The sequence below is a fragment of the Tenrec ecaudatus genome, chromosome 6, assembly GCF_050624435.1.
Source record: "Tenrec ecaudatus isolate mTenEca1 chromosome 6, mTenEca1.hap1, whole genome shotgun sequence".
NCBI lineage: Eukaryota > Metazoa > Chordata > Mammalia > Afrosoricida > Tenrecidae > Tenrec > Tenrec ecaudatus.
The window spans coordinates 34,201,571-34,224,110 of record NC_134535.1 but is presented as its reverse complement, the minus strand read 5'-3'; the positions used below and the strand labels follow the sequence as shown (position 1 = coordinate 34,224,110).

Genomic DNA, 22,540 nt, shown 5'->3' with positions numbered 1-22,540 from the left:
TTTGATCTGTGTGCAGAGCAAATAATCAGAGAAGCTAGGTTATATGAAGAAGAATGCAGTTTCAGAATTAGAGGAAACTTTATCAACAACCTGAACTATGCAAATGATACAGCCTTACGTACTGAAAGTGAAGAGGATTTGAGTAATGAGGATCACGGACTGTAGACTTCAGCATCTGTTACAACACAGTGTCAAAGAAACCAAAATCCTTACAACAGGGCCAATAGATAACACAATGGTAAATGGAGGAAAGATTGAAGCAGTCAAAGATTTCATCTTGCTTGGATCCATAATCAATGCTCATGGAAGCAGCTGTCAAGAGATTGAAATATGCATTGCATTGGGTAAATCTGCCGCACAAACTGTCTCCAGTGTTTAAAGCCAGGACTGAGATATGCCTGACTCAAGCATATGAAAGTTGGACAATGAATAAGAAAGACTAAAGAAAAATGGATGCATTTGAACTATGATGTTGGCAAAGAATATTGAAGATACCAGGGACTGCCAAAAGAACAAAGAGATCTGCCTAGAAGAAGTACAACTAGAATGTTCCTTAGAGATGAGAATGGCGAGACTTGGTCTCATGTACTTTGGACGTGTTTTGAGACCAGCCCCCTGGAGGAAATAGTGCTTGGTAACACGGAGCAACAGGGAAAAAGAGGAAGGCTTTGGAAAAGATGGGTTGGCACAGTGGCTGCAACACTGGGCTCAAACACAGCAATACGTGTGAAGCTAGCCCAGATCTGGACACTTTCATTCTGCTGTGCATAGGGTCACAATGGGCCAGAACCAACTTGATGGCACCCCAAAACATCAAGCAAAGGAATCCCTGGGTGATGCCAACGGCCAATACATTTTGCTGTTAACCAAAAGGTTAGAAGGTCAAATATGCAGAGACACCTACTCTCTGCATATTAAGTGCGAAAGGGATAGGTGCCTACTTCCAAGAAACCAGCCACCGAAGACTCTAGAATATACAATTCTACTCTGATACACATGGTTACCATGAGTTAGAATTTACTCCATGGTAACTAGTACTGGTGATCCTTAAAGGACCTAGTTCCTACCAAGCTGGCCTTTTCAAATGGAAGGGAAGGACTGGGTAAGCTCTTACAAACATCTGACACTTTCTTATCCCTTCTTACTTTCTCCCTCCCATATCATTAGGAGGCGTACTCTATGAAAGGAGGGACCGTATCCATCTCATTCACCTCAGGGTCCCCAGAACACCCAGGAAAGTACCCTGATAAATGGGTTTAGGACACACCTTCAAAGAGGGCTCTGAAAAGATAAGCCCCACCCAGTGTCTGGAGTGTTCAGGACGTTCAAAGGTGAAGAGACTTGTTTAGGGGCTGTTGACAGATTGAAGGGGCGGGGAAGGAACTCTGGATGTTTGAATTTTGAACTAATGGTTTGTTCCAGAAGCTGAGAAAAAATTGGAGCCATTGAAGGTACTCTCTCTGCTACATATTCCTATTGATAAGCCACATGGAGCTACACTGATGGAGCCAGAGCCCTGGTTGCTGGAGGAGCCACGTGGAGCCCCATGTCAGCATTGGGATGTTTCCATTGCCCCTGGATCCACAAGATTTTCCACCCATTGGCCTGTGATCATCCTGTATTTGGCATCATTGCAAATGTTGTGTGACTCTGAAGAGGAATTTATAGACTGGTATCAGATATATGGACTAATATTGGATTTATGGACTTGATCAGGACTAAGCTGGGATGTTTTCTTAATATACAATTACTCTTTATATAAAGCTCTGTCTCTTTTCTCAGGTTTTATTTATTTATTAGTTGTGATTTAATACATATAACATATCATTCCATGTTTCAATCACTTCCAGTAGATTTGTATAATTGCTACCACAATCAGTTTCCAATTATTTTTTCTACATGGAATCCTTGACATTGTCTCCCTTTCACACTCCCCCCACAACTGTACCCTCTTAACCCCTTATTCTACTTGCTGTCCCTATAGATCCATCTTATACACATGAGGGTCTATGAATCTGTTTCTATAGTCAACCCAGACCAATAAAACCACGCAGAGAGTTTCCACAATAAACCTGTGTTAAACGACTGCTTACTTCAGTCTGGCTGCTCCCCGTACACACAGCGTACATGGCGTCCACACAACTTCCTCTCACTTAATTGCTTTCTTTGTGCTTTTCCTTTTTCAGATTAATATGTAAACCATCCCAAGTTTTCAAATTACTGACCAAAAACTCAGGCTGCAGAAAGTTATATTCTAACCTGTGTCAATCATCTCAGAAAATCATTTTTGCTCCAGTGGACATGAAGGGTATGATGCAATGATCGGAGTTTCTTAACAGCTCATAAAATGACAAAGGGATTTAGAGAGGTGGTTCCTATATGGCCTGATAAGCAATCCTGTTCGCCAGTGTAATTGAGGACAGCCAGTCTCTTGCAACATAGCGTCATCTAGAAGCCCAGCAGACCTCCAGCCACCTCTCAATGTGCCTAGGGCCCAAGGTCATTATCAGATGTCTAATATGGGCCATGATCAAACTATCAATACATGAAGAAATAAAGAGAAGTGGACTTTATATTGGCGCTTTAAAACGTTAGATTTTAAGTGTAGGTTTTCTTCTGGTGCATGTAGATTTGTAACTGACAGGTGGAAAGAACATGGTTTACAGGATTGGCCCTGCTCAGTAGGAAGTTTTCTCAGAAGCAAGAAAAGGTTGAAGAAAGATCCAGCGAATTGGAGAATTGGTTATTTTTTATTTGCCAATTTAAAAAGTTTATCATAGATTTTAAGCTAGCCACTATAGAGTAAACTTGATCCAATTTCTCCTCAAGTATTACCAATCAGTCTCCTAAACTAGAAATAAACTGTTTTGCCTCAAATCTTCCCTCATCTTCTACTCTCAGACATGAAGACCATTAACTGTCGGTAGCTGTTGTTCAGTCAGCTGCCAAATCATGAGTCCTTTTTTTGTGACTCGTAGATTAACGTCTCCCTTTGACTATTCCTGATTCTCTTGCTTCCAGAAAATACTCAGGCATACACCTCCTGCACATGAACCCACCTTCCCTACAAAGCCGAGTACTGCGAGGTGCTATACTGTCCCCTTCATCAGTTGCAGGTGGAACAGTTCTGATCCATAAGACTGTCCTTGGCTGGGTTTGGGGAAGCAGATTGCCACACCTTTCTTACTAGTCTATCTTACTCTGGAAGCTCCCCTGGAACCGGTTCAGCATCATAGCAACACACAGTGAGTCACTGACATGCACAGGAGGTACATTAGCCAGGAATTAAACCCCGTGTCCCATAGAGAAGGCAAGATTTCTATCAGACTTATCACTGCTTCTCAAGACCTTTGAATACTGCCTTTAAAACGTCTCTTGAGTTGTTCTCTATACTATTGTTATCGGCTTCTTATTGAAATGATCTCCCAAATAGTATACCTGCCAGCACTTTATCTGGAATAATCCGTCTCTGCTTGCCATCAAACTTTGCTCTTATCTAAATTCTTTGGCACAATGTTAACGGCATTCAAATGAGCTCAACTCACTCCCTAAAGTCTCATTGTTTGTCAACTCCCTTACAATACACACTCTTGTGCTCTCGGCACAGTTAGGAGAGGGTTGGCTGTGTGAATGTGAAACTCAATGGAGCCATCTAGAACAATTGAAAGGCAGTACCTATTTACTGTGCTATATAGTGACTACTATGGTTCCCCATAGAGATTGCCCACTCCTTTCAAGATAAACATGCCCATTCATCCAGCTGCGGGCAGTGCTGGGTCACCACCAAATCTCTCTCCAGAAATAGCCCCCAGCCAAAAGATCTGCCTCACCTAAACTTGTGTTCCCTCCCAACAGACAGCCTATATTCAGTGACTGGCTGATGCAGACAGACAAAGGTCCAGGCTCCTGGCCCTGACAGAGGACAGCTCTGACGGCCACTCCAACTCCAGAGCTTCGTGGGGAATAGACTGAGTCCTTCGTGGTGACTCATTTGAGACTCTTGTCGCCCCTTGGCTAATCCTGATTCCTTTGCTTCCAGGAAACACACCTATAAGCCTCCCGCACAGAAATCTCACCGTCTATTTCCAGACCACACAGACTGAAACAGTTTTATTCTTTAAATTTTCCTTGAACTATGACAAAGTTATAAACAGAGATGAGGTAGCTGTTCATTCTTCAAGAGTAGCAAGAGCTCCATTGGAAAAATGTACCCTATCTACTCTACAGCCCCGAGCTTGCCTCCACAAACGTGTTTTTATGCCCTAAACTCAATGAACATTGAAAAGGCATACCATTTGGGTGCCTCGGCGATGCCCAAACTGCCATTTTGGTGTGGGATAAATCCGAGAGGGCAGACGTCTTCAGAAAAAGGTTTGAGAGATAGAAATAACATCTTCAGAAGTGTAGATATCTAGATAGAGAATATGTTAAGACACAATAGCTTCACATTCTGATATTTCTTTATATCAATGTTCAATATTAGCTTTAGACTTTCAGGTATATGTAAAGTATCACAAATAGTGCTTCACAGAAAAGAGGTGCTCAAGTTAATTAGGGTAACAAATAAACCTTAAAATTGTCCAAAGTTCAAAACATGACAGGCATTTATTCCTCACTAAAATAATAGTCCCAAGTATTCCTGGTTAACGGTAGCAACTTTTCTCTACATGGTTTTACAAGGACCCTGGAAAATTAAGGCCCGGTTCTCCTCACTACAAGACTTCACCATCCCAAGCAGCCAAAAAAGGTGAAGAACACAGAGTGTGTATGGAAGCTTTCCACAGACCAGGCTGTGCATACTCTATTGTCTAGAACTGAATCATATGCACATGTCCTAACTGCGGAGGAGACTGGACACTGTAGCCCAAAGTATGGATGGATTTTAATGAAGAGTTGTCTGCTCTACAATCCTTGCCATATTAAAACCATTATTATAAGTCTGATAATTACCAGCTTTCTAACTTGGACTCTCACCTCCACTCACCTAGAATACTGCTAGAGCCTCCTCACTCGTCTCCCCGACACTGAACTACTCTGCCAGCCAAACCCTTTCTCCATACCTGTCGGGGGGGGGGGGGGGGGGGGGGGGGGGGAGGGAGTCAGATCCTCCTGCTGTCTCCCCACACCACAGGGGTGGGCCCGCTCCCTGCTGCTGGAGACAATGGATTACTTCTCCCTGAAGCTTGCAACCATTAGCTTGGTTCCTGTTGGTGGGGTTTACACCCTACTGATAATGGTTCCTATGGAGATCCAGCTGCCATCCTGACTCTAGGATCCGCCCATCATGTCACATGCATACCCCCAATCCCTCCTCTTCCTATTGCGTGGGTACCCCTAGATCACTCCCTCCCATTACTCCATTACCTATACCACCACCCCTTCCTCTGATGTATGTCTTCACCTGTAATAAGTGGGCTTGCATGCCCCCAAAAGGTATATAGGCCTGGGTTAGCAACAGAGGTCTCTCTTCCTCTTGCCCCCCTCGCTTGCTCTCTTCCCCCTCTCCTCTCCCATCCTCTTTTGTCTTGTGCTCCCTTTCCCCCTGTCCTCCTTTCCTTCCTCCTCTCTCCACGTGGACCACCAAGCGGGGCTGAGGTGAGCAATGCTGCCATGTTATGTGTCTGACTGCATTATTGTATTTCTCCTGCTCTCGATGACTTTAATATAATATATATACATCTCAACCATACAATTGTGTTTACTGTACCCGTGATTAGTGGTGGTGGGGGGGCTGGCTCCTCTGAACTCATACCACACATACCCAACCCAGGGTTGCTCCTCTAAAATCCAACTCTGCTGTGTTATCACCATTCCCTAAATACCAGCATAGCATTCTTCTCTGATTCCCCACTGCTTCAGGGTCGTGTCAAAGGCCCTGGGCTTGGTTAGCCCATACCTCCATGATCAGTCCCTCACCCTCATGCCCTGCAGTCTCACCTCCAATCGCTCTGCCCTGCAGCTGATGCTTGTCATTCAGCCACCAATTGACATCTACGACTGGACACCTACACTGTATGCACGGGAAGTGCCTGACTGGTGAAAAGCTATCAGGCTTGGCTACTAAACAAAAAGTTGGAAATATCAAGTTCACCCAGAGCTATCTCAGAAAAAAATATCTGTTGATCTACAGCCCCTACCCCCCAGAAGTATCCATGAACAACCACATGGCAAGCAGGGCATCCTGGGTTGATGTACCCACGGTGGCCCAGAACCTTTCTGCCTGTGTCCGTCTCCTGCCCATGGTCTTTGCAAAGCTTCCTTGGGGAACCATGCTGGCAGCAGCGGCCTAACCACTAAACACCACCCTATGCCCCTCTGGTATCCATATGATACCCAGTCGGTCCCGATGCTCACGCAGGTTCCCAGCACAGTTACACAGCTGTGCCACCCGCATAGCCATGCACCACCATTGATGTTAGAAGGAATCAAGAACCGGGTCCTTTACGTCTTGAAGTTCTATGATAAGATTGACCCCAATAGCTTTCAATAAATTCCCATTGTATGAAGGACCTGGGCTTAGACAGGTTAGACCAAGAGGAGGCTATCACGGCCGAGGAGGACACATTTGGGTTTAAAACTCATTCCTGAGAGAGATGAGGAAAAGTTAACACATCCACAAGAAATTACAGATTTCACTGCAGATCAGAAGGGTGTATATGAATAATCTAGTAGCAGACCATCTTTCTTCCTTGAGGGAGGCCTCAGATGACCCGGGTGTGTATCTAGATGTAAGGCGGCATATTTCCTTCATTGCTGACCTGGACACAGTAATTCTATTGGACTTATACTTGAATTCTCTTAAGTGTTTTTCACTTTGAAAATAAATCTATAAAATTAACATTCCCCCTACCCTCCCAAAAAATAACCTCATGGTAGAGTAGAATCTCACAAGGTACTTAATTTGAGGAGAGAGGATAGGAGAGAAGTAAAGTTCATTAGGAAGAGGTCGTAAGAGAATTATGAAAAAGAACAAATGCACAGTTTCAAGAACAGGGATGGTCAGTAGAGCTCAAATCGTCCCCGGAGAACCGGCAGACAGAAGTAAATGGGCTGGCAGGGAGTCACCAGTGACCTTTGATAGAGCAGTTGGGGTGAAAATGATGAGGCAGAACCCAGCTTACCCTACTTTGGCATCCAAAGGTAATGGACATGGAGGTGGGTGTAGAGAGACAAGATTCTCTCTCTGGTGTCTCCTGAGCTTAGAGATTGCCTGCCTGAAGTGATTGTCAAACAAATGAGTGGATAAAAAAGTGAGTCACTTAATTTTCTCTCAGTGAATAGATAGAACATAGCATCTGCATTGTGACAGGTTAGAGGATAAAAAATCATCAACCAAACACTTTTTTCATCGTCCTTGCACAGGGGCCATGCTAATCTCTGTATCATTCCCCTTTTAGTACACGTGCTGCTGACATGAGCAACAAACACTTTTCAACAGCGTAGCTTGTATAAAATGATTTCACTAATTAAAATCAATGTGCTGAGCAATAAGTGCTCATAGCTTATTCCTGTAACCAAAATCAAAACAAAGACAAACTGAAAAAGAGCCTGTGGAGAGTTTACTGTGGCCACAGACCCAATAGCAGCTGCTACAGTCTGCAATCAGGCTGCCCTGTACACAGCGACGGGAGCAGAGAGGAGCCCTGCGTTCACAAAGCTTACATTTTAGCGAGGTAGCCAAAAAACAAGAAAACTCCTGGCTACCATGGTTCTCACATACAATGTGACCAGGTTAGGGGCCCATGGGCACACCAAATAATGGGCAGTGTGTGTACAGCAATCTAACTTGGAAAGGGGCTGCACGGTTTGCAAAGGCTAGAAAATGTGGGTGTCATTTGCATGCGATTTACACATCGTATTAAATAGTAAGGAGTCTGGAAAGTGATAAGGACTGGTAACAGAAATAAAAAGAGACAGGTAACATTTAGAATGTTATTGGCAAGTATGGTAGTCACCTAATCTGGTGTCAATTTAAGGATTAAGAGTGTAGGGGTGGAGTCTAGGCTGTCAATCTGGAGATAGCCAATGAGACTTCTGTGGGCATGGCCTTTTCCAGAGAATTCTGGGAAATCTGGTACTTCTTCCTTGGTGGCAGAAGACACTTCTCTCTCTCAGCTACTCCCTGGGAGACATTGCAGAGGACAAGCCACATAGACACAACCAGTCCTCGGAAGTCGGAGAAGCCACAGAGAGACCCCTGCCAGCACTGAGATGTTTCCAATGACACTGGATCCAAAGACTTTCTACCCACTGACCTGTGATCTGCATTCGGCATCATTGCATGCATGAGTTTCGTGAGTCTGAAGGGGACTTTATATATTGTTATGAGAAATATGGGCTAATAACGGACTTTTGGACTTTCTCTGGACTGGGCTGGGATGTTTCCTCAATATTCAGTTCCTCTTGTATGTAAACCTCTTTCTTATAGACATATGTGTGGCCATGGATTTGTTTCTTTAGTCTACCCAGTCTAACACAGCAAGTAATCGCCATTCCAGTGGCAAGATACACTGGGCTTCATCCTCAATATGATCAAACACGCCCAACTGATCGTAGCTTGCAAAACTGAGTTCTTATCTTTGATACGTATTTGCCTGCCTTTGATCTTTATTTATGACTGCTATTTGGGGAAAATAATAGAGTCATAAAGATTGCCTAATGTGCTATTTGTGTGGGAGGTTGAGAGAATAATATAATTTATTATTGCCCTATTCAAAGGCGTGAGAGTACCAAGTGCTCCACTTTTCCCTCCTGTCTTCTTTGTGCTGCATCTGCCTTTCTCATAGAAGGCGAATCACCATTGTGGACAGTTCTGGACTGTCAAGTTCAACGTTAGGACTCACGCATTCATGTGTTTTTACTGATCCCCTATCATATTCCTGACCCATGTCAGGTTATTTTCAAACACCTCATATATATGTGAAAGTTGGATATTAAATAAGAAAGACCAGAGAAGAATCGGTGCATTTGAATTACGGTGCTGCTAAAGAATATTGAAAGTACCATGAACTTCCAAAAAACAAACAGATTATTTTAGAAGAAATACAACCAGAAAAAAAAAGAAAGATAGAGATACAACCAGAATGGTCCTTAGAGACAAAGACAGTGAGCCATCGTCTCACATACTTTGGACATGCTATCAGGAGAGACCAGTCCCTGGAGGAGAACATCACGCTTGGTAACATAGAGGCACCGTGAAAAAGAGAAATGCCCTCATTAAGAAGATTGACACAGTGGCTTCCACAACAGGCTCAAGCATAAGAACAATCATGAGGCTGATACAGGATCCATCAATGTTTTGTTCTGTTGTAAACAGGGTTGCTATCGGTCAGAACTGACTCGACGGTAGCTAACAACAACGACTCTTTTCCAGGCTAGTGAACAAGACAGGTGAATCCTTACCCTCATCCTGGGGCCTGATCCAGTTAATAAGCCGACACATAACAGAGACTAACAGGTGTGATGATGGATGTGAGCAGCGAGATGAGATTTAGGGTAACCGAGAATAATGCTTGAGACTGCACAGTCAAAAAAGCTGACCTGAGACCCCAAAGGTAAATGACTGAGGGGACAGCAAAGATTCCCAGGTGACGTCCTTAAGCAGTGCAGCAAACCTGAGCAAAGTGAATAGATGTAAGAGATCAGGCAAAAAAGCCACTGTTTCCCATGAGTCTCAGGGACACAAGTAGGCTTTTCTGGGACAGTTGCACTTACAGCTGCTTTCACCACCACAGGCACTGATAGCTGTCCTAGTCTCAGCGGTAGATTGTTCAGCGCTGTCTGCATGGGCTTATGGCGAGGGGTTATGATTTTATCCTAGGGAAATTTTTTATCCTAAAAAATCAACAGGGTAGAACAATATGTTCTGATTTTCATTCACTATCATCAGAAAACAGGTGCGTCAATTCAGTGGATAAAATATGCCTATATTTGGACCACTGACTTTTCTAAACGATAAGAAATCCAGATAAAATAAAAGTAAGAGAGGAGATGGGTCAGTCAGGGTGCAAGGTAGTACCAACGAAGAGCACAGCTTTCCCCCAGATCCTGGATGCTTCCTCCCCCCAACTACCATGATCCAAATTCTACCTTGCAGGGCTGGATAGGGCAGAGGTTGTACACTGGTACATATGAGGGCTGGAGGCACAGGGAACCCAGGGTGGATGATACCTTCAGGACCAAGGGTGTGAGGGGCGATGCTGGGAGAGTGTAGGGTGAGTGGGTTGGAAAGGGGGAACTGATTACAGGGATCCACATGTGACCTCCTCCCTGGGAGAGGGACGGCAGAGAAGGGGGGGAAGGGAGACTCTGGATAGAGCAAGATATGACAAAATAACGATGTATAAATTACAAAGGGCACATGAGGGAGGGGGGAGCAGGGAGGGAGGGGAATAAAAAAGAGGACCTGATGCAAAGGGCTTAAGTGGAGAGCAAATGCTTTGAGAATGATTGTGGCGGGGAATGTATGGATGTGCTTTATACAATTGATGTATGTATATGTAATGGATTGTGACAAGAGTTGTATGAGTCCCTAATAAAATGTAAAAAAAGAAAAGGGGGAAAAAAAGAAAGAAAGAAAAGAAAATGATTAGGGCAAAGAATGTACATATGTGCTTTATACAATTGATGTATGTATATGTATGGACTGTGATAAGAGTTGTATGAGCCCCTAATAAAACGTTTAAAAAATAAATAAATAAAAGTAGGTAAAATGTATGCCTTAAAATACAGGACAGGAAACAGACTTTTAAGTTTGTCAAAGGCAGATCGTGGGGGCTGGACAGCTGAAGAGTGGTTACCCGGTGTAGTAGGAGAGGGTGATCGCCAGGAAGCAGAGGGGAACCCAAGGAATGGGGTAAGGGTAGGTTGTTGGGGGATTTGATCAGTAGTTTCAATTATGATATATAGGGTTCAAGATCTGAAATGTAAACCACCACCTGTTACAATAAAAATAAAGAAATAAAACGTGCAGCAGAAATGTAGCCTCATATCCTAGACTAACTCATAGACCTCAATGCCACCACATTTAAACTCAGAAGGACTTTCTGAGCAAAATAAAGCTCTTCCAGCTTTGTAGGTCTCCTGGCAACTTAGCAGAATGATTCTAAACTTACATCCCAACTTCCATGAATCCTATAAAATGGTGTGGCAGAAGCATCTCACCTCTTTATCTAATTTCACAAGCAGGTGGGAGAATCATTACCTGTTGGGGACCAACTTCCACAACTGAATGGGTCCTAAGAGGTGGTTGTGTAATTGAAAAGTAAGTTAAAAAACTATTAGCCGAGGCATGCAAGGGCTCACCTCTCACTCGACGGATTGAGAGACGAATGCATTCTCTCACAAGTGTTCATAATCTCAGGCATGCAAGCCCTGGGAAGCACGTACATTGGAAGAGGAAGGGGTTAGACTCGATTCTAGGGCAGTGACCCTTTCATACAGTCCCTCATATTGTGGTGATCCCCAAGCATAAAATTATTTTCATTGCTACTTCATCACTGTAAATTTGCTCCTATTATGAATCCTAATGTAAATATCTGATATGCAGGATGTATCTTCAGTGTTACAAATTGAACATAATTAAAGCACAGTGATTAATCACAAAAACACTGTAATTATAGATTGTAAAATATTTCTAATTACAAATAAATGAAATTTTGTCTTCAAGCATGGCGCAGCATGGGTAACAGTCTTAATATAACAACAGTAAACTACATTGCTACATTTTGTGACAGTAGTAGTAAAAAGCTAATGTTAGTGCAATGGTTGAAATAGCTTCTTTCTCATCAGATCAGAAAATTTCAGGGTGGTATGCACAACAAATATCATCTTCCACAAGTCTACTTCTGTACTTAGACTTGATAAACAACCCTGTTTCACAAAGATACATTGTTAGAAATGGAAGAAGGTGCAACACAGCCTCAGACAGAATATCATATGACTGTAAACACTTGATCCAGAATTTTGCAAAGAAGTCAGTTCTTGCTGCATCGCTGTTAGTAAGTTCAATGAACTCCTCTTGTGCTGTCTCAGGAACATCTTCAACTTTGACTGTGAATGGGTTTCTGGCAAGTGCAAATGATGTCAGGTAGATTTGGAAAGTGCGATTAAATTTCGTCTGCAAGCATGTGCATGTGTTCTTTCACAGAAATTATCATCGTAATCCTTTTGTCTGGTTCAATGTCATGTTCCTTAAAGAAAGCAGATAAGGTAGACAGCATGTAAATTTTATTTTCAACCAATTTTTTTTTTTTGCCAAGTTGAAGCTTCATTTGGAATGATTGGATCTTTTCAGGCAAATAGAGGCATGTTGCTTTTTGTCCTTGCAGTGATAAATTTAACTCATTTAAGATGGCAAAGATGTCAACCAAGTAAGCTATTTTCTGCTGTTCATGTTTATCGCTGAAAAGTGCTTCAAACTGTGGTCTTGCTTTCTGATTAAAAAATATTTTGAGTTCATCACGAAGCTCAAAAACACATTTTAAAACTTTTTCTCTTGACAACCATCTCACTTCTGTGTGAAATAGCAGAGCACTATTTGGCACATCCAACTCATTGCACAGTTGTGAAAACAGTCAACTCTTTAAAGTGCTCACCTTTACAAAATTGACAGAACTTATGAGGCTTTTCATTACTTCCTCTAACTCTTGTGGCAATGTCTTCATTGCTAATATTTGCCGATGAACCGTACAGTGAGTTCCAATGACTTTTGGTGACTCCTTCAGTACCAAACGTTGAAATCCAGATCGACATCCTAGCATAGCTGGAGCACCATCTGTGCAAACACCACAAACCTTTCCCCAAGAGATCTTATGCTCTTTCAGAAATGAACCAACTGTGTCAAATACATCACATGCAGTAGTGTATTTGCAAAGTAGTATATTTCACGAGGTTTGCAAAAAAGAAACCCATCTTTAAAGTCATCATAATTAATATACCTTACGTAAGCCAGTAACTGAACAGTTTGCAACGTCTGTAGATTCATCAAGCTGGACGCTAAATATTGGAAGTGGAGCAGATTTAATTTCCTGACTTACCTGATCCAGAATATCAGCAGACATGTCATCTATTCTTCTGCAGATGGTGTTGTTAGATAAAGAAATTGCACTCAATTTCCTAATAATTTCATCTTTGATCATAACTCGAACAATGTCTTTGGCCGCTGGCAACAGTAAATCCTCAGCAATGGTGTTTCTGATGGTCTTAGGCAACCCCTGTGAAAGGGTGGTTCGACCCCCAAAGCAGTCACGACCCACAGGTTGAGAACCAATGCTCTAGAGAAATATGCATAATAGGAAGGGGAGGTACTAAAGACACACATGTAATAGGAAGGCACATACATAACAAGGTGAGCAGGTTCTAGAGTTCAGATGGTGGGTTAAACTTGGTCTTCTCTGAGCTGACTTGACCTTAAGTGTCCCTGAGCTCTTCTCCAGGGGAACACTCTATGTATGATCCTTATCAAAGGGAGTGGGTCCTACTTAGGGTTAGATGGTCTGATTGCTTCTGATGGCAGGTAACTTCAGGCAGATAACCTTCAAGAAGTTAACCTTCAAGAGTATAGTAAGCAACCATGTGCTTGCAAGCAGCACCTTTAAAAAGGCACTACCCTGTTTCCCCGAACATAAGACAGTGTCTTATATTAATTTTTGCTCCCTAAGTTGCGCTAGGTATTATTTTCAGGGGATGTCTTATTTTTCCATGAAGAAGAATATGGTATACATTTATTGTTTATTGTTTTATTAAGAGACCTCACACTTCCTGTCTGCTCTGGCTGCGCTGTGGCCAACGGTGAGCTGCATGGAGGAGCCCGCCGCTACAGTCCAGAGTCCAGAGTTACGGTAGCTTGGGGGGGAGGGGCTTATTTTTCAGGGAGGTCTTATTTTCGGGGGTGCCTTATATTTCAGCGAGAGGCAAAACTGTGAGTAGGTCTTATTTTCAGGGATGTCTTACTTTTGGGATACCAGGGTATTATAGGGGACATTGTGGGGAACAATTTTAGCAAAGTGTGGTGAAGAAACTAGATGGTACCTGGTTATCAAAAAGAATAGTGTTATATTACTGTTATAACTCAGAGCATTATAAAGTAATTTATGGCAGACCTAGTGAGAATAACATGTAGTATCTTATTTGATCTCCTTTTTGATGCACTTAAAGTGGAGAGGGGAAACCTTAAAGGGGCACTACACATGAATTATGGTCCTGGTTAATTTCATCTGACCATGGACCAGGGATGTGAACAGCCTTGCTATCATGCAGAATGCATTGGAAAAGTGGATTGTTGCAGATGTGTCAGGTTAAAATCTAACACCCTATCATTTGAGGATGGCACAGAACAGGGCAGTGTTTCGTTCTTTTACATAGGGTTCATGTAGGTCAGAAATGATTCAATGGCACCTAACAAAAAGAACAAGGAACCCTGGTGTCCTGATAACTACCAGAGGGATAACTACAAGGTTGGTGGTTCAAATCCACCAGCCAACACTTCGGAGAAAAATGAGGTTGTCTGAACCTGTTAAGATTGACAAAGCCTTGCCGAGTCAGAATCAACCATATAGCAGGGGGATTGGGGAGACTGAAGGCTCTGACCTTCTAGAAAAGAAAATAACTAGGCTAGTCATGGTTATGACTCACAATGAGATCAAGGAATCAGAATCAAATCATCAGACCCAGGAAGAAATCAGAATATGAAGTGAGATTTCTAAAAAATTCACTGCCATTGAGTCTGTTTCCAGACAGTCGCTATTTATCGGAGCTCACAGCTTAATCTTTCTCCTGCAGAGCAATGATGCAGTCAAACAATTGACCTGTGGTTGGCAACTCTACGCCAACCCACTATGCCACTAGGAAAACAGACAAATAAAGATTGCGTGTTGTTTTGCATCACCTAGTCCATTCTGACTAGAGGGGAGGAACTTAGAGACAGTAGAGACCAAGTCTGAGACACAAGGACATTATGAGGACAGAGCAAGGCAGAAGTGAAGCACCCAGGTTTCACTGGGACCAATGGGTGATGGGAAGAGACCCGAAGCAAACTCATTTTTTATGAAGGCTGCTAACCTTCAGTTAGCAACGCAACACCCAACCCAGAGAGCAACGCCGCCTTCAGAAGCATAGAGCTAACTGGAGGCTGCCTCGAGAAACATCCTCACATTCTAGGGTTTGGTTTAGTAAAGGCTTCTAGGATTTTATAGCAGTATATTTCTACTTAACCGTGTATTTGTGAACACATATGTGTGTATATAATAGAGAAAGAGAAAGAAGGATTTCCTTGGCTTCCAGTAAATTATACATTGCCTTTCAGATTTTTTAAATGTGGTATTTCAAGTCATGAAAGACCAACCCGTGGCCCTGGAGTTGGTAATGATACATAGCAACCTGATATGTGGCTGAGCAAAACTAAGCCCCACAGCATTTTCAATGGGTGATGCTTTGTGAAGTTGATCACCAGGCCTTTCTCCTGCGGTACTTCTGAACAGATGCAAATTTGCAACCTTTCAGTTAACACTGGAGGGCATTAACTGTTGGCTCCACACAGGGGCTCCTGAAAGGGGGTTCGTTAAGCAGAGACGGGTATTCCAGGGTGAGGGAAAACATGAGTGTGCCTGTGGAGAATGCAGCTCGTTCACTGAATGTTTGTAGACATGGAAGAGGGAGCAAGCAAAAGGTGAAGAATGGTGTGGGACAGGTCATGTCACCAGACACCAGAGTGCAGAGATGAAAATACTCAACAGCCAGTTGTATCACATCATCATTTTGCACTACTTGTTTGTTTGGTTTTTAATAAATACATCAATGTTACAGGTACAATTCTTTCTCTCTCTGTATAACTCATGACCTCCCTTTCCTCTCCTTTACACTGACGGGCATATTTCTCAATTTCAAGTTCATTTTTCCATGCCTTATGGTTTTAATACACACATTAAAAACGTAATGCTTTGCATACTCTCAAACTGCCTGTGAAAGGCATGACACTCCTTCTGTACTGTGCTTTCTACCTATCCACACTATGTTACAGAAATGTCCCTGGCTAATTTCTTAGTAATATTCCACCTTGCGAATACTCAGCACTGCATTTTTATACTATTGCCACAATGCTGAAAAGAATATTCTTGTTTCTTTTCCTGTTTACGTGAGTGGCACTCGCTGGGCCATGGACCTGCTCTGGAATTGCAGGAGTCATTGGCATTTTCATCGTTCAGTCACTGCCATCGAGTCGATGCTAGCTCCTAGTGACCTATGGGACAGGGAAGAACTGCTCCCGTGGGTTTCGGAGACTGTAACCTTTGACCAGAATAGAAAGCCTTGCTTTCTCCTACAGGGAAGCTGGGGGTGGCTGACTTGGAGGCTCACCGCCCAAAATGTAACCTGGGCTCCTTTCCTCACCCGTGTTGCTTCACAATGAAGTGGCTGTACCAACTGACTGGCTTCAGCTTGCCACATCCTTGCCAATAGTCAGTATTGTCTGGTGTCTAAATTTTAACACGCTGATTGTGTAAATGGCACCGTGGTTAAGAAGCCAGGCTGGAGGGCCAGATGCTCAGCATTCAGCGTTACCTTTGCCATTTACTAGATGTACGATCTTTGGCAAACGTATAACCACCCTGTGCCTTCCTTTCAGGACAAAGGAGAAAGGAACAATACAAACTCACCTAGTCATTGCCAGGATAACGTGCGCTAACACATGCGACCATCCAGTATATGACGAACGCGCAATACGTGGGGCGGAGGGGTGGCATGGAGTCACAGGTTTTCTTCTATGAATTCCCTGTTCCCTTTCTTCGCCTCCAAAACCCTGAACCGGGTTTCTGGGAGCTGGATTCTACGCAATGGGATTCAGTTTGGTTGTTTTAGTTTTGGTTTGGTTTTTCCTTAGCCCCGGCCTGTTCCTATTGATTTGTAGATATTCTTTAAATATTCTGAATTATAATTTATTGTCATATGTTGTAAATATATTCTTTTGGACAATGTGATTTGTCCTGTTACTTTCTGTGAGCTCTTTTTAAAGTTTTTTGTTAAAATACAGTTGGGTATATCTTTCTTAGTGTTCTGTCTTTCTCTTATTTATTAAATCTCTTCTCTGGAGTTATAAAAATATTCTCCTATACTTTCTTTCTAAAAGATTTGCTATTAACATGTAAGATTTTAGGCATCTGGAATATAATTTTTAACTAGTATGAGATAAGAATTTTTAACCACTTTTCCATATGCAAAACCAAATGTTTTAGTGTCATTTACTGAATTTATAATGCCGCTTCTTGTCACAGATAATTTCTATACATGTGTGGGTTTCATTTTAGACTCTCTGCTCTGTTTCACTCTTTTTTTCTTTCATTAAAAATATCCTGAATTTACTGTCATAATTTCTAGAGTACTAACTAGAGCTTTAACATTAATTTTGAAGTGCTAGATTGCTTCACTAGTTGTGCTAGGAATCCCCTTCCCTGTTGCCTGAGAGAAGAGTGTATGTAAGAGTTTGGGATATGGGAAGGTGAAACAGCCAATTCTCAGGTCTTCAGAATAGATGGGGTGATGGACAGGCACCAAGGTGCCCGAGGACTCCAACTTGTCCTCATTGCCCTCTGCTTTGCACCCAGATCTTCTTTCTAGTCACTGGTCCTAACAGCCCAAGTCCTATGGCACTTGATTAAGATCTGCTGAAGAGTCAGTCAATGGCTTCCTTCTGAGCTTTCATGGATCCGTTTCTGCATTATGATCTCAGTAGCTGGAGGTGTGCTTGACTTGTCAGGTTTCCCAGCAACCTCCAACTTGCACACCCATGCCGGTGCTTCAACATTACCCATTAAAGATGCCCCTTGGTTCCTTAGACTCCTCCATCCTGATCTTCATTTCCCCAGACCCTCCCATATGTGCACAGGTCTACTTCCTAGAATCAACCCTTCGAGCCGTAACATTCATTGTGGCTTTGCTTCTGTGGTTGAACCCTGACGTGACATGTAGGGTATGTGTCAGAATAAGCCTTCCTACCTTGCTCTTCTAAGACCGAAAGGCTACTCTTGCTCCTTTACTCTGATATACAAAAAACCAACATGCAAGAACAAGCTCACTGCCATAGAGTCAATAATGCCAACTCATAGTGAGCCTACAGACAGGGTAGAACTGCCTCTGTTGAATTTCTTGGCTGTAACTCTGTCGGAGTAGAAAGCCCCATCTTTCTCCCACCAAGCGGCTGGTAGTTTCAAACTGCTGACCTTGCAGTTAGCAGCCGAACTCATAACCACTACACCACCAGGTCTCTTTCCATTGTCAAATCTCACTAAAAAAGATTCATTAGGATTTTAATTGGGATTGTTTTGAGTAAATAAATGTATTGGGAGAGAGCTTATATGATATAACTTTGAGTCTTTTAAAATATACTTGCTACTGTTTTATAGGAATGAAACACGTCTTTAGATTAATCTCAACTTAGTAAATTGCTGATCCAGTTACCCAGAACAGGGAATGAAATACAACTACAATTTATTGAGAACCTACTGTGTTTGAGAGCCCTGGTGTGCAGCGGTTAAAGTGCTTGGATGTTAACCCTTCAAACCCACCACCCATTCCTTGGGCGAAAGATACAGCAATCTGCTTCTGTAAATATTTGCAGCCTTGGAAGCCCCGAGGGGCAGTCCTGCTCTGTCCTGTCTAGTCACTCTGCGTCAAAGTCAACTCAATGGCAACAGATTTGGGGTTTGTTTTTTCTTCAGTTCTACTGGGTTTCAGATGTATGCTTTGCATATGCAAGCTTTCATTTTTATAAAAAAACACTAGGTTAAAGTGTGGTGTGACTAAACAAAGGTGTAAATAATACATCTCAAGCAAAATTATCCTTTTTACCTAGAGAGGTAACAGACTCCGAGTGTGTCATCCAGATGATGTAGCTAAAAAGATAATGTGAATCTTAGTGAACTCCCAAATCAGAGTCTGTTTTCTTAAACTATCAGCTGGAAGTAAGTGGAGGTGGGAATGGGGAGGGAGCAGCAAAAAGAAAGGGCATTTGGGTAGTCCTTCAAAGTTCAATAAAGGACTTTTATCCACACTAACTCTTTGGTTTGATCTTGACAGTGTTCGCATGTGTTTGAGAGAGAGGAGCCGTCTTCATTTGGCAGGCAAGGCTATGAGAACCACGTGGCTTGCTCAAGGCCACCCAACTAGTCAGTATCCAGAGACAAGCTTGACCCCAAGCTTTCTAAACAGCAACCATCTTGCAAGCATCTGGTAGCTGGTGAGAGTTGTGGTCCCCAGGAGAAGACTAAGGCCCATTCTAACCCACCAGCGTGGAGATCCAGAAAGCGCAAAACAGGGACCTGACCAGCAAAACACATCACTCTGTGCTTTTTGTTCTCTGTGCCAACGAGCACAGGAAGAAGATGAGGCAATCTACTTCCATAAAAATTCAGGCACGGATATGAAATGTTATAAGAGCTGTAAGAGCCCCCAATAGAATGATTTTTTTTAATATTCAGGCTTGGACCATATGTACAAACATGCCTGATTCAATTGATGTATGGATTGTGATAAGAGTTGTACGAGCTCCCAATAAAATTATTTAAAGAAAAAAAATTCACGTTTGGAAATCCAATAGGGTAGTTCTATTCTGTCCTATGGGGTCTATGAGATCACTATGAGTAAACACACAATTGTTTGGTTTGATGAACCCCCAAAAGGCAAAAGAGAAAGTCCATGCTGATGACTGAAGAGGTGGAGCAACCTAAGACAGACAGCACTGGTGCTTTTACAAACATTGCTGTAAAGATGGAACAGCCTAAGACAGACACTGCTGGTGCTCCTACAAACATTGCTGCAAAGATGGAGCAGCCTAAGAGATAGCACTGGTGCTTCTACAAACATTGCTGCAAAGATGGAGCAGCCTAAGACAGACACCGCTGGTGCTCCTACAAACATTGCTGCAAATGCCTCAGTGAGAGGGAGGCTCTTTTACTGGCAGCAACACTGGATTCTTGTGGGCGTGGAGGCTGTGAGCCAGGCAGGCCTTCACCAGTTCACCCTTGTGTGACTCCCCTGCTGAGAATTTGCATTTCTACCCCAGCTACATTGAAGCAGAAACTACATTTAAACAAGATCAGATTAAAATGTAGATTCCAATTCAGGTTGTTGGGGATAGAAATTCTCAGCAGGTGTTTGGACAGGAACGCACAGGCTTGCTGCCCTGCTGTATGCCAGAGGCCAGTGAACCCATTCACCTTCTTCGGTGCTCTGCAGCAAAGTCAGACCTTTTGATTGTGGTTGAGATGAACATTACAGAGCAAAGGAAACTTGCCATTCAACAATATATGCACTTTTTCTGTAACATCAGCTACAAGGCCCTCAAGGCAACAGCACCTCTTCCCACTTCCTTCCTGGGTTCCCTGGGTTCCATCCCTCTTCTTTCCTGACCCTTCCTGGCTTCTGAGCTTTGCTTTTGGCCCAATGCTGCCCTTTCCGTCTCTTAGAGTTGACTGTTCTGGGGAGTACATTCCTCAGGAGTGTTGTGGTGCCCTTCCTAGGCCTGCTGTTTGCTTGCTTCAAAGATATTTCCAGGGGAGGTTCGACTCCAGGTCTGAAAGGGATCGAAGGGCCATCATCTCAAATGTTCCCCCTGTCAAAGAACCAGAGGCCACCTAATGGAAGGTCTGGACCCAGCAAAGAGCAAGCGCTTCCACATCATCCATGAACATTGGAAGCAGGCCACACTGTGAGGAAACTTCCTTTTAATTGACGAGCTGCTCACAGTCGATCTCATCATGGAAGTGATTACATTATATGCAATCTCATTGTAGGGTTTACTACATGGTGTTTTCACTGCCCGCCAAGGTGACACACAACCTTAACGAACACACTAGGTTTGTGAAGTATTATTCTCCCTTCACTTCCACCCATCGAATACAAACACCACAGGGGACTCTGAAGAGATTGTAGACCCCATATTTACTTTCCAGGGGAAATTCAGGAGTTGGACACTTTTGTACTATACACAGCAACAAGTTTCAGACTCTCATATGATTTACACTCTTAGCATGAGGCACGTTGAAGAACGGCAACCAACGTCAGCTGGGCCTCGTTGCCTTGGAGACTAAAGGACTAGCCCTCGCTCCTTCCAGGGAACCCCAGGATGGTACAGTTGGTTAAGCATTTCGCTCCCACCTAACAGAAGAGCTGATAGTGCAGACTCGCCCAGAACTGCCCCAGAAGAAAGACGTGGTGATGCGCTTCGGAAAAGTTGCAGCTGTGAAAACCCTACTGAGTACAGTTCGGTTCTGAACCACATAGGGTCAGCCATGAGTCCGAACCAACCCAACAGCAAGTGGTTCTGGCTGTTTCCTCCTAAACCAGAACGGTCTGTTTTCACTCCATTTAGCTGCCATCCCTATGGGAGGCCGCATGTAAGTGTGTGTGCATGTGTGAGAGTTTACCAGGGCTTTGTGCAGTTTGCACATTGCTCCAGGGTGTCATATACAAGGGAAGGTTGGAAAAGCCCAGGATCTTTCAATTCCAGTTTTTCCTGACAAACTCCCATATGTAAGGGGGGATCCTTCTGATCACTAGCACTGTAAATGTGTACGTACGATGGAACGTTCTTAGATCACTTAGATCAGGCTAGGGGAAAAATTGTCTTGTTCTGACAAAACCAATATGATTAGATAACTTCAGTGAGCAAAATCTCATTAAGGAAGGGGTTTTTCTTAATTGTGGTATGACTGTGTGGGTTCACAGAGGCACTGAGTTGCCTACATGCTTGAGTTTAAATCTCACTCACTTACAGACTAGTTAGTCTTCTCCAGTAACCTAACTATCCCTGAATCTAAATTTTCTCATCTGTAAAATAGCATGATACTATTACCTATTCACATGAGACTTACTTATCATAGCATCTCTCCGTCATTTAATGCTTGTAAAACCATTCAGGGGCACAAAGTAAAATAACAACAAACGAGTTGTCATTAAGTTTGTTCTGATTCCTGGTCAGTCTGTGTGTATGTCAGAGTAGAACTGTATGCCAGAGAGTTTCTTTTTTTTAGTTTTATTGGCATATAACTCACATATCATATAATTTAATCATTCAAACATATTAAAACGAGTTGTATAATCACCACCACAATCAATGTCAGAACATTTTCTTCTTGTACTTGTTCTTTGCTCCCCCTTTCTCCCCAAGGCCTTACCTTGCCCCTAGGTAATTATTAACCCAGGTATTATCTCCATAGATTTACATGTCCTGGATTTCTATACAGAAAATTATGCAAAGCATAAACAGGAAACAAGGAAGCAAGCAGACAAAAAGCCAACAACAAGGATAAAACAAAACAAAGAAAAACTTCAATCAAAACCAAAGCAGATCCCCCTCTAGGGGGAGGAACAAAAGAAACCATTGGGGAAGGGAGACACTGGTTGGTGTAAGATATGAAAATAATAATTTTTTATTTATCAAGGGGTCACAAGGTTGGGAGAGGGGGAGGCAGGGGAAAATGAGGAGCTGATACTAAGGGTTCAAAGAGAAAGTAAGTGTTTAGAAAATAATGCTGGCAACATATGTACA

At 42.9% G+C, this 22,540-nt stretch overlaps 2 pseudogenes; one reads left to right on the top strand and one right to left on the bottom strand.

The window, feature by feature from the left end:
* The first annotated feature begins 6,152 nt into the window (after positions 1 to 6,152).
* LOC142451372 (acyl carrier protein, mitochondrial pseudogene) lies at positions 6,153 to 6,664 on the top strand (annotated as a pseudogene).
* Positions 6,665 to 7,320: 656 nt separating this feature from the next.
* LOC142452087 (U6 spliceosomal RNA) lies at positions 7,321 to 7,421 on the bottom strand (annotated as a pseudogene).
* Between the last annotated feature and the right edge of the window lie 15,119 nt (positions 7,422 to 22,540).